This window comes from Erithacus rubecula, assembly GCF_903797595.1.
Source record: "Erithacus rubecula genome assembly, contig: scaffold_301_arrow_ctg1, whole genome shotgun sequence".
Classification (NCBI taxonomy): domain Eukaryota; kingdom Metazoa; phylum Chordata; class Aves; order Passeriformes; family Muscicapidae; genus Erithacus; species Erithacus rubecula.
Genome location: NW_027636027.1, coordinates 95,264 through 110,000, shown reverse-complemented (window position 1 = coordinate 110,000; position 14,737 = coordinate 95,264). Strand labels below are relative to the sequence as shown.

Sequence of the window (14,737 nt, the reverse complement as noted above, 5' to 3'; positions counted from 1 at the left end):
ACTGGACCCAAAACCTGCTGCAGGGAAAGCCACTCTGACAGAGGGATCAAATTCAAATTCAGGTGGATGGAACCAAGACAATTAACCACCCACCTGCCAGCAGCCTCCACCCTGCTGGATGGAGGTGCCCTGAGGTGCTTTTCTGCAGGTTACATCCAACATCAGTTTCACAACTCTGAGAATGGGAGGGAATAATTTTACCCTTTCCACCACAGTTAGGCACAGGCTTTGCAAACAGGACCAACATGTCCTGATTCTGGGAGTAAAACTCATTAGCAGCAATGTTTCACTGCTTCCTTGAGCCACTGAGAGACAATCATTGAGTGAATCACCAGTGCTGTGGCTGCAGGCTGGAGCTGGGCAGAGAAAAGGTCAGAGCAGCTCTATCATGGAAAAATATACATTTACTTTGCCCTACAAATTATCATAATCTACTGGTATGCCAGCTGAAACAATGGCAGGTTAGCATCATTCCCTTATATTCAAAATTGCCAATATGAGGTATCATGTAATATTGTAATTATACCCAGGGTTTTTGTTGTTGTTATTTTCTTTAACCGTGTCATGCACCCAGTAGACTTGCATTCCATTGGGTAATTCCTTAATTAGGCAGATTTTTGAAACTAGTATTATGTACACAACAGACCGGAACGTCTCCTTTGGAGTCTTCCCAGTCTATCAGGTGATTGCATCATTAAGCCACACATGCTACGTAGTAAAAATCCTTATGAAAATTCATGAAAGAGACACACGGAGCTCGGTGCATGCTAATAAACAAGAAACATACAAATTCACTATTTTGACTTTTAATCCCCCTAAACTCCAAACAATTACAAATGAAATAATTTCTTGTCTGATTTTTATTTCTTATTTTCGGCTGTCTAAAAAAAGCTTTCTTTTCCCACAGGACTTGTGGAGGTCTCACCTGAGCATCTTCCCACACTTCACTAAATGTGTACGTGACATTCGGACATCACCAAAACATAGTGAAATAACCAAGAAAAAATTGACCTTATTCAGCTTTTTAGGGATTTTAGGGTTTTTTTTGAAAATTTTTTTTAAGTGATGATACACTTTACATTAATTCTGTTAACGAATGAAATTTTAATTTTTGATTGTACAGTCGGGGAAACTGAAACCTTTCCAGAGGAAGAAATTTAACTTGCCCGGACCACAGTATGAGCACTGTGAAGTGATTTCCTTCTACAGAAATAAGACATTTCTACAATGCATTTTAAAGAGATGCAAATGGCATCTACAATCGACTGTGTGAAAACGCTAAAGGAAGAGACAAAACGCACAATATTATATATTTGAAATAAATGAATGCAATCTTTTAATACTCTCACGAGCAGAGGAGAAAACCCTAAAATATTAATTCAAAAAGTCTTCTCTAAGAAATGGACAAAACCCCCTCAAGTTCATAGAGAAAATGAATGCATGCAAGATAGTGAGGATAACAACAATACAATCCCTGAATGCCTCGAAATCTTCATGGTTTAAAAGGCATCCCAATTTTCTCCAAAGGTGGTGGCATCTCTCTAGCCGTCCATGGCTAATTTTACAGGAAACGCAAAACGTTATTTAAAAACGATGGCACATTAAGCTCCAACTATTCCTGATGTGGCTCTCAAACTACAAACCTATCTCCCCTTCTATTTTAATTTTAAAGTAAGTTAGCAAACACTTCGTTCCTAATCCCTGGGGACTATCTGTATGGTGACACAAACACACAAATTTATGACAGCAACATAAATGCTCCTCCGAAGTAATGTGCAACATTAAGTGAAATCGTTTCCTGGAAAGATATTATAGGTATCTATATTTTATTTGCCATCTTAAACATATCTGGGTCTTTATGACCTTATTTTTAAAATGTATTTCCTTTTTACATTTCCTGGTGCAAATGGACTGCATAAATAAGCAATGTGCTATGAGGCTTCAGACTAGCCGATAAACCCTTTCAATTTTCATGCCAGCTTCTTCTTTTGTAATTCAAATCTGGCTGAAAACTGGCAGCTCTGAAAACTGAAACAAGCACTGCCACAAATACCTTGTAATGCTATCGACCTTGTCTGCCCATGCAGTGAGAAAGGGGGATGCATATGTGTCTGCAGTCATCCAGATAACACAACTCATTTTTTTGGGGGGATAACAGAAGCTGGACCCGGACTGCGCACCCAAAGCAGTCATTACCAGGCAGGCTGGAGAATAAGTCTCTTCAAAATACACAGCGCATTTAAAAACCATATACAGGGCTCAGCCACTGCTTTCATTACCAATTTTAATTTAGCTCCTTCAGTTTGCTAGCCAGATAAACTCTTTAGTGCTGTTTTTTAATCTATTTGCCACATTTTATGTTTAAGATTATAGTAATATGGGACAGGAGAAGGAATCACTTTTGGAGGAAATAAAGAAATAGATCCGCTTATCGGCGCCCATCAGAAAGTTCATTAATCAGCCGGGCTTTGTGCCCCCTAAATTGAAAGGTTAAATAATCCTCTCAGGAATATTTCTCGGCACCGCCGCCAATTGTCCGGAGAGAAGCTGCCATTCACGGCGCTGCAGATCGGTGACAGGGTATTTTACCACCGTTTGGGCCCCAAACAATGACGGACAAATGGCCTGCCTCACAAAGAAACCTTTTAGTACACGGATGGAGAAAGGACCACAAGCTTTGAAGTGGGGTGGGGGAGGTGGGAGAGACTCTGCACAGGAGGAGGAGGAGGTGGAGGAGGAAGAGGAGGAGGAGACTCATGCGCTGGGACATGTATATTTTATTTGAATGTGTATTAGGGGATTGGCCAAATGTTTATATGAATATATATCTACATATTTATATATCTATATATCTGCCAGGGCACGGCACCGGCTGCCCCCGTGGTAAGCATATGCATAGTTACACATACACTTATACATTAATCTGAAAACAAACATTTGCAAAGCCTGTAAAATCAGAAGATGAAGAGGACTAAAGCACAGTTGTATTTATTAGCTAATACACGGGGGAGCCTGACAAACCCCTCGGTTTTAATTTTTTCCATCACTCTGGATGATCTACAACTTCTTTTCTCACACTTCAATCTTTATGTCATCTACTGATCATCCCTCACCATTGCACCCAAAAGGAAGAAGTACCATCTCTGAATTAACTTTCTTAGGGGAGTATTCTTAATAGGTATTCCTTGATGAATAGACATCTAATAAATACTTTTTGGAAGTGATTTCAAATCACAGCTAAAATGGAAGTAAACATGGGAAAAATGTTTAGTTCTGCTGAATATGAGATGCCAAGTGAGCAGTGCATCAGTTTGCTAGGAGTGAGTTTTGGTGTACATTTTAAATAGATAATAATTGAACCCTTCAAACTGCCCAGCAGCTGGCCTTCAGCATGCAGCATCCTTCACTAACAGACAATTCCACAGGAGCACCCTCCTTGCATTACCAACATGCCAACCGCACGTGTTAATGTTTATCCATTTTCTCATAATTTTTTCATGTGCTCTCCATTAAAGAGCACCATATATATTCAGGAACAGCAGTTATTTGCACCTAGATTCGTGAGGAGTGACATTCATCCCGAGTATGTCCTTGTGGAAATGTGTGACAGCTTTTATACAACCACCGACAAACAAAAGCTCCTCCACGTCCTTTTTGCACCACTGTTTTTAAAAAATGCTTTCAATTCTATAAAGTTTTTACTTCAATATGACTTGGGACTTCCTCAGTAGTATACAGTGTCTAAAAATGGATCAGAGCATATCAGGTTTCTGCTCTCTCACACCATGTAAATATGCTGCTCACCAATGCAGTTTGCTCCAGACCAACTTTTTAGTATATCAGTGCTATCACATTTCATCTCTTTCCTTCCTGATGGCCATCAAAAACTCAGAATGAATTTAACTAGCTCTCATCTGGCATCAAAACAAATCAGACAGGAACTGGGTATCTCATTCAAATCCAGGGCAATTAATTTTAAAGGAGGAGGTATTTCAGAGTCCACACAAACCCTCCAGGGTCAGTCTCATCCACAGGTGCTCATCACCCCATTTTTTAAGTGCCAAAAGAAGTTATAGAAATATTTAGAAATAGAATTAAGTGTATAATCAAGAAACAACATAAAAATACTTTCTGTTGACTACAGGTGGAGAAGCTGCAAGTTTAAGGGGAGCAAATAGAAAAAAAGGGGAAAAAAAGGGGAAAAAAAGGGGAAAAAAAAGGGGAAAAAAAAGGGGGAAAAAAGGGGAAAAAAAAAGGGGGAAAAAAAGGCCACTTTTGGACACAACAGTAAGAATCTGTGGCCCAGGCAGTGACTGCCCTTCCCTTGCGAATGGCCCACCTGCTCTGGTGTAAAAGCAATGCCCCTTGCTCACCCCACACACTCTGGGGCTTCTCTGCCAGCCCCTGCTCGGGCTCCTTTAATTCCCTTTATACTGGATTCTTCAACACTTGAAATCAGAATCAGGATAATTCTGTCACGGGGATAGAAACTTTTCTATGCACATGACAGGACCTAACAAGATGTATTAATATCATTGACATGATAGACCCTGTTGGAATTAAATCAGTGAATATTTTTAGGGAGCCCTAATCCCTAGATTATTAACATGATCGAGCATAACTTGAGGAAGTTATTGTCTTAGGAGCTCAGGGCTGCTGCCACACACCAACCAGCACAGGACAAACCACGCAGTGCAAACTGATTTACTGACTTCTGGCACTTCTTTCCACTTCCCCATACCAAAATGCACCTAAATCCATTTTATGGCATTTGCGCATATAATGTGTAACTGTGGGGTTTTCTCACATTTTAAAATGTCCGTTCAATTTGTGGATGATTTTTGGTTTCCTAAAGGATTTTGAGACAGATTCAATGATCTGGCAAAACTAAAAAAAAATACCTTCATATCAAGTTTGGAGAAATTCTGGAGAAATTCTCAGAATGTAGGAACTTTAATATGAATATCTATACATAGCAATGACTGCAGAAAGAGGGCACAGAATTTTTTAAAAATCTCAAATCTTTTAAAAACACATTGGAAATCTCATTTTAGCTTGAAAATTCTATCTTCCTTACTTAGATGGTTAATACTTGAAATAATGGTAAAAATGATGATAATGATAATGAAACGCTTGTGTAGGTTCACCTTTTCAAGCTTAAGGAAAAAGGGAAATTTTTAAACTGAATTTGCAAGCATTAAAGAAAAAAGCCACCTTAATCCTTTCCCTGAAGAGAACTGCGGTTGAGTATATGAAGGGGAAATATTTCAGCAGCAAACCTTCCCTGATTATTCTCTTTGATTAATTAACCACTCAGCCAGCAGCTTTGGTGTATCACAAAAATAACCCAAGCCTCTCTGGTTTAGGGTGCACTGGGCTGGAGGGACACACGCCATGAAATGTCCACGCAGATCCTTGCAGAAAATTTATACAGGGTTATTAAAGATATACTTCTTTTCCCCATCATAATTAAAATACACCCTGCAAATAAAAATTTGGGAAGAACTTTTAGCCAGCATGCTTTTGCACTGAAAGCTGTAGCATATGCTTTGAACTCATAATCCTAACAGTTATTTCAGGACCTGAAAGTGTTTTTGATTTTGGAAAAAAAAAAGAAAAAAAAACTATCAGAAAGAATATCTTTTGTGAAATACCATTCCTTTGCAACAGGAAAAGATTTGGGGTTTAGCTTTCTGATAGCCTCCAGAAATACCTGAAACTTGAAAGAGAGTGGCAACACAGCAAATTACAATTAGTAGGGGAAAATAAACAGTAGAATCCCTCTGCCTGGCACACCAACCCCCTGCGACCTGCTGGCTTTCTCCAGGACAGCTGTGCAGGGTTGGCAGCACGTCAGGAGCAAAACCGACACTGAAAACCACTTATGGTAGAGGGGCAGGTTTGGACAACGCAGAGAATTTAAAACAAAATATTTGCCTGTTTCTGTCCCAGCTCTGCCCCAGCTCTTCCCCCAGCTATCGGGGCAAGCAGCCTCTCAAAGGGCAGAAAATCCTCACAAATCCAAGCACCTCCCAAGCAATTATGGGACTCTATCATGCTCCAGGTGTTCATGTGCCCCAAAACTCACAAGAGCCAGAGTCATCTTTACCCTAAATCCATATCCCTGGGAATTCTGAGCTGCCTTCCCTGTAAAATATCCTACTGAATGGATACTGAAGCAATGGCATACGAGGGCCCACTCTGGGATTCCAAGAAATGAGAAATACACGACTATTTAATAAACAGACTGGTTTTGTTTTTTTTTTTTTCCCAGAGCTGCTAGAAATAGCTTTGACATACCTGGAGAGAACCCGGCCAGGTGCTGCAGCATTGGAGAGGAGTGTGCTGAATACTCCTAAACCCATCCCTTCCCTCACCGCTCAACACCTAAAAAAAATCTCTGGAAAACAAATGCCCTTTCTCTCTCTCAATTTAAATATTTTTTGCCAGGGTTGCATTTTTAAAACTTTCCCTTTCTGGAAGCCACACTGTAACAGATAGAAATTGACTTTCAGGGACGTGGCTTGCACTTTCACTTCAGAAAAAAAGTAGCAGGATACGAGGAATTTTAATAACGCACACAAAGAAATCTGAGCGCAACATTTGAACACAAAAGACGCACGTCCCTTCGCGTCCTTCACACTCAGGGCCAAGACAGCCAGTTCCTGGGTCACCTTCCTTTATGGACTAAAGGAAGAGGATTAAAATTAAGACGAACAAAGTGTGGAGAAGTGTGTTGAATGATAGCTGTGCCAGTTAAAGCTCGGAGGGGCCGAGCAATCCCCAGAGACAACGCGCCCTGGCCGGCAGGCTGCGCCTTAGCACACGCATCCACTGCAGGGAAATAACAAGCTTGCTCTGCCCGTTTGAGGGGCAGTTTCTTCCTGGGTTGGTATTTCACGGTTGCACAGCGGGTTCCTGCCCGGCTGTGGCCATCACCCGAGGCTGGGCCGAGCCGCCAGCGCGCTGCTGTGTGGAATGAGGCGCCGAGACAGGGCGGCTGGCGAGGCCTGCGCCAGCCCGGCCCTCTGACACGAAACAGGCAGCGCCACCCCTCACCAGGGCAAACAGCGCCGCCCGCGCTGCGCACAAACACTTTCACTGTTCTTCCTGCAGCGGGGGCGCCTGTGGGTTGGAAACACTGCTGCTGGCAGCAGCGTCAGCAGGCCGCTCGGGCCCGGGCCTGGAGAGAGGCCATGGGCCCTGTGGGCAGCCCTGGACAGCCAGCGAGAGCCCGGGCCCGGAGCGAGGCTGCAGCCTGTGGGCAGTGTGGGCAGTGTGGGCAGTGTGGGCAGTGCAGGCAGTGTGTGCAGTGCAGGCAGTGTGTGCAGTGCAAGCAGTGCGTGTAGTGTGGGCAGTGTGTGCAGTGTGTGCAGTGCGTGTAGTGTGGGCAGTGTGTGCAGTGTGGGCAGTGTGGGCAGTGCGTGTAGTGTGGGCAGTGTGTGCAGTGCAGTGTGGGCAGTGTGGGCAGTGTGGGCAGTGTGGGCAGTGTGGGCAGTGCAGTGTGTGCAGTGTGTGCAGTGTGGGCAGTGCGAGCAGTGTGGGCAGTGCAGTGTGGGCAGTGTGTGCAGTGTGGGCAGTGCAGGCAGTGTGTGCAGTGCAGTGTGGGCAGTGCAGTGTGGGCAGTGTGGGCAGTGTGGGCAGTGTGGGCAGTGCAGTGTGGGCAGTGCAGTGTGGGCAGTGTGGGCAGTGTGTGCAGTGTGGGCAGTGTGTGCAGTGCAGTGTGGGCAGTGTGTGCAGTGTGGGCAGTGTGGGCAGTGTGGGCAGTGTGTGCAGTGCGGGCAGTGTGGGCAGTGTGTGCAGTGTGGGCAGTGCGAGCAGTGTGGGCAGTGCAAGCAGTGTGTGTAGTGTGGGCAGTGTGTGCAGTGCAGTGTGGGCAGTGCAGTGTGTGCAGTGCAGTGTGGGCAGTGCAGTGTGTGCAGTGCGGGCAGTGTGGGCAGTGTGTGCAGTGTGGGCAGTGCGAGCAGTGTGGGCAGTGCAAGCAGTGTGTGTAGTGTGGGCAGTGTGTGCAGTGCAGTGTGGGCAGTGCAGTGTGTGCAGTGCAGTGTGGGCAGTGCAGTGTGTGCAGTGTGGGCAGTGTGGGCAGTGTGGGCAATGCAGTGCGGGCAGTGCAGTGTGGGCAGTGCTGGGCACAGGGGCAGTGTGGGCAGTGTGGGCAGTGTGTGCAGTGTGTGCAGTGTGGGCAGTGCAGTGTGGGCAGTGCTGGGCACAGGGGCAGTGTGGGCAGTGCGGGCAGTGTGGGCAATGCAGTGTGGGCAGTGTGTGCAGTGTGTGCAGTGTGGGCAGTGCAGTGTGGGCAGTGTGTGCAGTGTGGGCAGTGCAGGCAGTGCAGTGTGGGCAGTGCAGTGTGTGCAGTGTGGGCAGTGTGTGCAGTGTGGGCAGTGTGTGCAGTGTGTGCAGTGCGGGCAGTGTGGGCAGTGCAGTGTGGGCAGTGTGTGCAGTGTGGGCAGTATGGACAGTGTGGGCAGTGTGTGCAGTGTGTGCAGTGCAGTGTGTGCAGTGTGTGCAGTGTGTGCAGTGCGGGCAGTGTGGGCAGTGTGTGCAGTGTGGGCAGTGCAGTGTGTGCAGTGTGTGCAGTGTGTGCAGTATGGACAGTGTGGGCAGTGTGTGCAGTGCAGTGTGTGCAATGTGTGCAGTGTGGGCAGTGTGTGCAGTGCGGGCAGTGTGGGCAGTGTGTGCAGTGCAGTGTGTGCAGTGTGGGCAGTGTGTGCAGTATGGGCAGTGTGTGCAGTGTGTGCAGTGTGGGCAGTGCAGTGTGGGCAGTGTGGGCAGTGTGTGCAGTATGGGCAGTGTGTGCAGTGTGTGCAGTGTGGGCAGTGTGTGCAGTGCAGTATGGGCAGTGTGGGCAGTGTGTGCAGTATGGGCAGTGTGTGCAGTGTGTGCAGTGTGGGCAGTGTGTGCAGTGCAGTATGGGCAGTGTGGGCAGTGTGTGCAGTATGGGCAGTGTGTGCAGTGTGTGCAGTGTGGGCAGTGCAGTGTGGGCAGTGTGGGCAGTGTGTGCAGTATGGGCAGTGTGTGCAGTGTGTGCAGTGTGGGCAGTGTGGGCAGTGCAGGCAGTGCAGTGTGGGCAGTATGGACAGTGTGTGCAGTGTGTGCAGTGTGGGCAGTGTGTGCAGTGCGGGCAGTGTGGGCAGTGCAGTGTGGGCAGTATGGACAGTGTGGGCAGTGTGTGCAGTGTGGGCAGTGTGGGCAGTGCAGTGTGTGCAGTGTGTGCAGTGTGGGCAGTGCAGTGTGTGCAGTGTGTGCAGCGTGTGCAGTGCAGTGTGGGCAGTGTGGGCAGTGCAGGCAGTGCAGTGTGGGCAGTGTGGGCAGTGTGTGCAGTATGGGCAGTGTGGGCAGTGTGTGCAGTGCAGTGTGGGCAGTGTGGGCAGTGTGGGCAGTGCAGTGTGGGCAGTGTGGGCAGTGTGTGCAGTATGGGCAGTGTGGGCAGTGTGGGCAGTGCAGTGTGTGCAATGTGTGCAGTGTGGGCAGTGTGGGCAGTGTGTGCAGTGTGTGCAATGTGTGCAGTGTGTGCAGTGTGGGCAGTGTGTGCAGTGCAGGCAGTGTGGGCAGTGTGTGCAGTGCAGGCAGTGTGGGCAGTGTGGGCAGTGCAGGCAGTGCAGTGTGGGCAGTGTGTGCAGTGTGTGCAGTGTGGGCAGTGTGGTCAGTGCAGGTAGCCCTGGATGGCCAGCCCGTGTCCGGAGCCACCGCCGCAGGCAGGGCACGGGGGCTGTGTGGTCAGTGCTGTGCACTGTGGTCACTGTGCAGTGTGGGCAGTGCAGGCAGCCCGGATGGCCAGCCCGTGCTCGGTGCCACTGCCACAGGCAGGGCACAGGGGCTGTGTGGGCACTGTGGGCAGTGTGGTCAGTGCAGTCATTGCAGTCAGTGTGTGGTCAGTGTGGTCAGTGTGGCCAACCCGGATGGCCAGCCCGTGCCCGTGTCCGGATCCAGTGCCACAGGCAGCGTATGGGGGCTGTGTGTGCAGTGTGGTCAGTGTGGGCAGTGCAGTGTGGTCAGTGTGGTCAGTGTGGTCAGTGTGGTCAGTGCAGTGTGGGCAGTGTGGGCAGTGCAGTGTGGTCAGTGCAGTCAGTGCAGTCAGTGTGGGCAGTGTGGTCAGTGCAGTCAGCGCAGTCAGTGTGGTCAGTGTGGTCAGTGTGGCCAGCCCGGATGGCAGCCCGTGCCCGTGTCCGGAGCCACAGCCGCAGTCAGCATACGGGGGCTGTGTGGGCACTGTGGTCAGTGTGGTCAGTGTGTGTGGTCAGTGTGGTCAGTGTGGCCAGCCCGTGCCCGTGTCCAGATCCAATGCCACAGGCAGGGCACGGGGGCTGTGCGGGCAGTGTGGTCAGTGCGGGCAGTGTGGTCAGTGCGGGCAGTGCGGTCAGTGCGGGCAGTGCGGTCAGTGTGTGTGGTCAGTGTGGTCAGTGTGGCCAGCCCGTGCCCGTGTCCGGATCCAATGCCACAGGCAGGGCACGGGGGCTGTCCCCGAAGGTGTGTCCGTGCCCTGCCAGCCTGGCACGGCCGAGTGCAGCGGCCCTGCCCCATGGCCAGGGGCACGGGCAGCTGGTCAAACCTGAGGGGAAATTCTGCATTGCTTTAAAGATACGATACTGAAAGAAACAAAAGGAAGTCATTGCCTGCCTTCTAGCAAGTTTTTACACCTTTTTTGAAACATTGTTTAGAACTTCTCTTTTATGTTTGTTCGAGGGCTACAACCTGGCCTCCACTTAAAAGCGCTTAATACATACACTTTTATAGCTCAAATCCGAAGTGACGAGAGAAAGGGAATGAGAAAGGGCCAAGTGGCATGCCTTGAGGAACATGGGCAGTGCTTCCCCGGCATCATGGAGCACCTGGCACTCAGGAAGTCAGAGCTGTAAGCTGAGCTTAACCCAGAACAAAGAGCTCAACAAGGCCTCCAAATGCCTTGTGCCCAAAAATCACACGTATCATCCCGGCACTCCAGCAAGCTATGATCAGAAGTGTTTATCCACAATCTGTCAAAGAAGTCTTTGTGCTGGTATTTGATTGACAACAACCCCTTTGATAAATCTCAGTGGGTATGAACCTATAAACTACAAATAGATACCTACATAAGTAAAATCTTGATTATATTTTGACAAATATAATTCTCCCTCTCTGATACAGAAAAATACAGAGAGCAGTCATGATGAAAATTATCTGTAAAAGTTTTAAATCACCATCTTAAAGAGGTTATTAAATAGTATTTTAAACCACAGTGGGAGTTGGACTTTTCTGCTGACTTTGATTAGTTTTTTTTTCCAGAATAATTTTAGTTAAAAGAGTTGAAAGAAAAAGTTTAAGGAAGTACTTTCAGCCACTTATAACGCTTTGATTATCACACAGCCGTTAGATTTAAGCTTCATTGGATACCTTATGATAATGGGGTTTTTTTTTATATCAAAAGGCAAATTAAAATATTCCTCTTTCTGCCATTCGTTCGTAAGACTCCTTGCGCTGGCAGTGTGTTTTGGTCGGAATAAGATGTTTCTGCCCATACAGCAAACGATTTGCAATGTGCTCGGATGTGTCCCCACCAAGGCCAGGCAAGAGCCCCGGAGCGGGACGTGTCTGTTAGAGCGGCTGTGCCGGCGCCCTGCAGGGCTGCGGGCAGTCAATAGATGGCAGCGCATCTCCTTGGAACGGCTCGGCACGGCACGGCTCGGCACGGCACGGCTCGGCACGGCACGGCTCGGCACGGCACGGCACGGCTCGGCACGGCCAGGGCAGCACGGCAATGCACGGCACGGCTCGGCACGGCACGGCACGGCACAGCTCGACTCGGCCAGGGCAGCACGGCAATGCACGGCACAGCACGGCACGGCACGGCACGGCCAGGGCAGCATGGCAATGCACGGCACGGCTCGGCACGGCACGGCACGGCTCGACTCGGCCAGGGCAGCACGGCAATGCACGGCACGGCACAGCACGGCTCGGCACGGCACGGCTCGGCATGGCTCGGCACGGCTCGGCGCGGCCAGGGCAGCACAGCAATGCACGGCACGGCACAGCACGGCTCGGCACGGCTCGGCACGGCACGGCTCGGCACGGCTCAGCTCGGCTCGGCACGGCACGGCACGGCACGGCAATGCACAGCATGGCACAGCTCGGCGCGGCAATGCACGGCACGGCTCAGCACGGCTCAGCACGGCACGGCACAGCACGGCTCAGCACGGCACGGCACGGCACGGCTCAGCAAGGCACGGCAATGCAAGGCAATGCACGGCACGGCATGGCTCGGCACGGCACGGCAATGCAAGGCAATGCACAGCACGGCACGGCTCGGCACGGCACGGCACGGCAATGCAAGGCAATGCACGGCACGGCACGGCTCGGCACGGCACGGCAATGCAAGGCAATGCACAGCACGGCACGGCTCGGCACGGCACGGCATGGCATGGCACGGCATGGCACGGCAATGCAAGGCAATGCACGGCACGGCACGGCTCGGCACGGCACGGCAATGCAAGGCAATGCACGGCACGGCACGGCTCGGCACGGCAATGCACAGCACGGCCAGGGCAGCACAGCATGGCACAGCACGGCTCGGCACGGCACGGCACGGCTCGGCACGGCACGGCACGGCACGGCACGGCACGGCACGGCACGGCACGGCACAGCCAGGGCAGCACAGCACGGCACGGCTCGGCACGGCACGGAACAGCCTGCGCCAGGACAGCCTGCAAGGGCCCAGATTCCGCCCAGCACTGGCAAACATTAACCAGGAACACTTTACCCAGTGCAGAACACTGGGACAAACCGAGACAGCCTCTGAGAACGGAGCCAAAACCCAGCGTACTATCATCATCATCATCATCATCATCATTATTATTATTATTACTATCACAAAACGGAGCCCCTGAGCTCATCTGCACAAACACGGAGCTCCATGTGGGATCTCCCCATCAAGTCACCAAAAGCAGTTTAAGTTGAGTGTTTGCATCCCTGGCTGAAGCACAGCAAAAGCTCTTCTGTGGCCCCAAAGCTGGGCCATGACAGCCACAGCAGCACTTTTGTTTTAAACATTTGCTCTTTTCCTTAATGCTGCTATCCTGCTTGTACCAAAACATTCACTCTGCTGCAGGAAAATTGCAAGATGACTTCTGTGGTGAAATACTACTGTGCTGATATGAGAGTATAAAACCTTGGCTTTTTGTTACAATCCTACAGCTATAAATATATATATATTTACATATTTATATATGTAACATATTTAAACATTATATATAATTCTAATTTAGAAGTTTAGTTTCTTGCCAGAACATTATTTACTTCTGGTCTGCTTCAGGTGCAAATGAGAATATTTAAAGGGAATAATAAAAGACAAATTTTAAATAATTCAGATAATGCAAGCAATTTACTTATTGCAAATACCAACCATGTCTTTTACTACACAAATTTTAAAATTCCAGGCTTAATTCAACTGCTAATGTAACTTTCAGCCAAAGGTACTTGTCCCATGCAAAAAATGAAGGTGTTCAAAACATTTCCCACGTCAGAAATGTGTATTATTTGCAGATAAACTGCTCTTCACTGCAAAGTAAAAATCTGTTTATCAGAAGGTAGGGCCTGATGCAAAACCAATTAGCCTGTGTGTGTTCGTATTTCACCACGCTTCAAAATGTCCCCAAAATGCACCATAAATTTCCAAACGGGTGTTTTTAACAATGTGCCCATATTTGTAACCACTGCATTTTCTAACAAGAACATGTTTGGACACGTTTTCTCAGCTCTACTTTGCATTAAGTGTAAACCGTGAGTGCTTTGTGCAAAATTCACAGAAATAATTTCTCACCTCAAGGTACCTCAAATTTTGTTCTACTACAGCACTTGGTCAAGTTTAAGCTACCCCCTACTTTCCTTTTACAGACATAAATATTTTATAAGTGTTGAATGCAACTCACTTTTTGAAGAATTTTCAATGGCAGGTGCGACTGAAATTAAATTACATCTTTTATCTCAGTTAAAAACAGAACTCAGGATGTTACTGCACCAATTTCTATCTGATTATTAAGTTCCAAGTGTTAAAAACATTTCAGAAATTGTTTTTACATGCACCCTTAGGGATTAAAATGAAAAACAGCATTTACCTTTTTCCTACTTCCAATTTAAAAACAAAACAAAACAAACAGAAATACTCAGTGAATACAGCTTTTTTTCTCTCATAATGTTTTTCTTTAAAAAAATCCAAAACCAACCAAACCAACAAAAAGTCTTTACCAAATCTGTTTAAAAGTAAATTCTCAGGAAGGGTGGAGGATTTCCAGGGTAGATCTTTGTGTTAGAATCATTATGCACAAAACACAAATGAGAGGTTTTAAGTGCAGATTTCTTCTATTCATTGAATTTTGAAGAAAAAAAGCAGAAAAAAGAGCATTCCAGTGCCATGAAGAGGTGGAGGCACAAATTATAAAGCACATCCCATCTAGTGCTTCAGAGAAAAAGCCAAAAAGAAAAGTAGTGGAGAAACTTTTCTACTTTGTTTAGAGCAGAGAACAGGGGTTAATTATCTGTAACAGTGAAAAACGTGTGAGGCCGATCTGGGGAGCCACGACAGAAGAAGTGCAGAGCAGAAACAAAGCCCTGATTTTTAAAGGTGTTTTTATGTTTGACAATTTTAGAAATTAATATATTTAAGGACTGTGACACCAATGCAATAATTTATTTTTATTGGTTAAATACTGCACCAGGTTTCAGTATTAACCAAATTTGTATGCATTTTGTTTTATTTTTACATCTG

General features: G+C 47.8%; 1 protein-coding gene across 3 annotated transcripts in view; it reads right to left on the bottom strand.

Annotated features, from left to right (window-relative positions):
* Positions 1 to 14,737, bottom strand: part of ZCCHC7 (zinc finger CCHC-type containing 7) — a 92,865-nt gene that overhangs the window by 7,494 nt on the left and 70,634 nt on the right. The window lies entirely within an intron of this gene.